Source organism: Mus pahari, chromosome 21, assembly GCF_900095145.1.
Source record: "Mus pahari chromosome 21, PAHARI_EIJ_v1.1, whole genome shotgun sequence".
NCBI lineage: Eukaryota > Metazoa > Chordata > Mammalia > Rodentia > Muridae > Mus > Mus pahari.
The window spans coordinates 17,688,252-17,690,568 of record NC_034610.1 but is presented as its reverse complement, the minus strand read 5'-3'; positions in this window follow the sequence as shown (position 1 = coordinate 17,690,568).

Sequence of the window (2,317 nt, the reverse complement as noted above, 5' to 3'; positions counted from 1 at the left end):
CACACACACACACACACACAATTGAATAGAAAAGCAAACTCTTAAAAACAAGTGAACAATTCAACCTTCTAAGTTACAAACCTAGAAAAGGCATTAAACAGGGCTGAGACTGAAGCAGGAAGCATTTGCTCTACAAATGTCTGAGGAATAGGCAGATTTAGCATAGAACTTTCCTTTCCTTTAGACAAATCTTATACTAATAGCACAAGAAGAAGAGTGTATCAAACACCAAGAAAAGTTATCATACAAACCTAGCTACACCACAATACCCAAAAACTGTTCGGCCCAAACAAATATACTCAAAGAAAACAAATCACAGAAAAATTGCCAGGATGGACAGAGAGAGATGGGAAGAGAATATAAGCTTACTTAATGCCAAGAATGTAAGACTCTTTTAGCATCAATGAATTAATCTAAAACAAAAAATGTAAGACACACTTCTATGAGTCAGAAGAAACATGACCATGTCAACAGATCCTTGAAAGACTTGTGGCTGAGTATCACATTTGCTTGATGTATAAACTTTGAAAAATGGAGAGCAAGAGGCATACACCTCAGCACAATGAACGTAATGAGGCACAAACCTGAACCTAAGAATACAAAAGGACAGCTGGAAGCAATTCCCTCTAATCAGAACAGACTCAATACAATTCATCAGAAAGTACACAGTTCAAGTACAGAAGATATTTTCAATGAGGCAATACGGGAAAATGTAAGAAAAGCAAGTGTGCTGCTTAATTAAGAAATAGAATTCTGCAAATTAAAGGTGTAAATATCCATGAGACGACTCACATCTGACAGCCCTCTTAATAAGTTATAGAACTGACTAAACAACTCAAATTTACTCCCAGATGTCTTTACAACATACAACCATTCAAACTCTGCTTGCTGCTTCAGCTCCCCTTGCAATCAATCCACTTGCATTGGAGACCCACATTTCTTACCTGAACTGGAACTGGTGGAATGTGGGAAACTTGGAGCATCTCCCACCAAACCAGCAGCATTTTCCCCTGACCATTCTGCCTAAGGACCAATCATCTCCTTTTTTTCTTTTTTTTTTTTTTTCTTTTTTTTTTTGTAAATTTGCTTTACCTTCAATTTGTACCTTTAAAGGGTTGGATACAGTTTGTGAAAAACCTGACACCTCTTGATCCAAGTGACTTCCTGACATTGTCTAACTGTCCTCTACCTTCTTCCTGACCCAACAGCCTGACCTGAGTGTAGGCAATAAACTTTTAGTCTCTCATAAAAATCCTGGTTGGTAACCCAATCACAAAAGAACTCACATGATATGCACTCACTGATAAGTGGATATTAGCCAGGAAACTTAGAATACCCAAGATACAATTTGTAAAACACATGAACTCAAGAAGAATGAAGACCAAAATGTGGACACTTCACCCCTTCTTAGAATTAGGAACAAAACTCCCATGGAAGGAGCTACAGAGACAAAGTTTGGAGCTGAAACGAAAGGATGGACCATCCAGAAACTGTCCCACCCAGGGGTCCATCCCATAATCAGCCAACAAACACAGAAACTATTGCATACGCCAGCAAGATTTTGCTAAAAGGACCCTGATATAGCTGTCTCTTATGAGGCTATGCCAGTGCCTGGCAAACACAGAAGTGGATGCTCACAGTCAGCTATCAGATGGAACACAGGGCCCCCAATAGAGGAGCTAGAGAAAGTACCCAAGGAGCTGAAGGGGTCAGCAACCCTATAGGTGAAACAACAATATGAACTAACCAGTACCCCCAGAGCTTGTGTCTCCAGCTGCATATGTAGCAGAAGATGGCCTAGTCGGCCATCATTGGTAAGAGAGGCCCCCTGGTCTTGCAAACTTTATATGCCTCAGTATAGGGGAACACCAGGGCCAAGAAGTGGGAGTGGGTGGGTAGCGGAGGGGGGGGCGTACAGGGGCCTTTGGGGATAGCATTTGAAATGTAAATGAAGTAAATACCTAATTAAAAAATTGGAAAAAAATCCTGGTTCCAAAACAATTATTCAAAACTCCCTAGAACTGTTGCCAGTCTTTTAAATCTGCCAGAAGGCTCATGCTTGATAGGTCTTCTCAATAACAAAGCAGTGGAATTGCCTCACAAATGCTGAACACCAATGGCCACACTTCCTCTCTTTTCTATAATGGAGAATTCCAAATTAATTAGTTACCTTAGAGCCTTACTTGATTGAATGAAGAGGATTTAAAAAGCTCCCAAAAGGAGAGCCTGGAATTCTGGAATGAGATTCTTCAATTCATACCATAGGTCCTATGGGTATATATATTTCCAACCTAAATCTCTTGACCCTTGTTGAGTA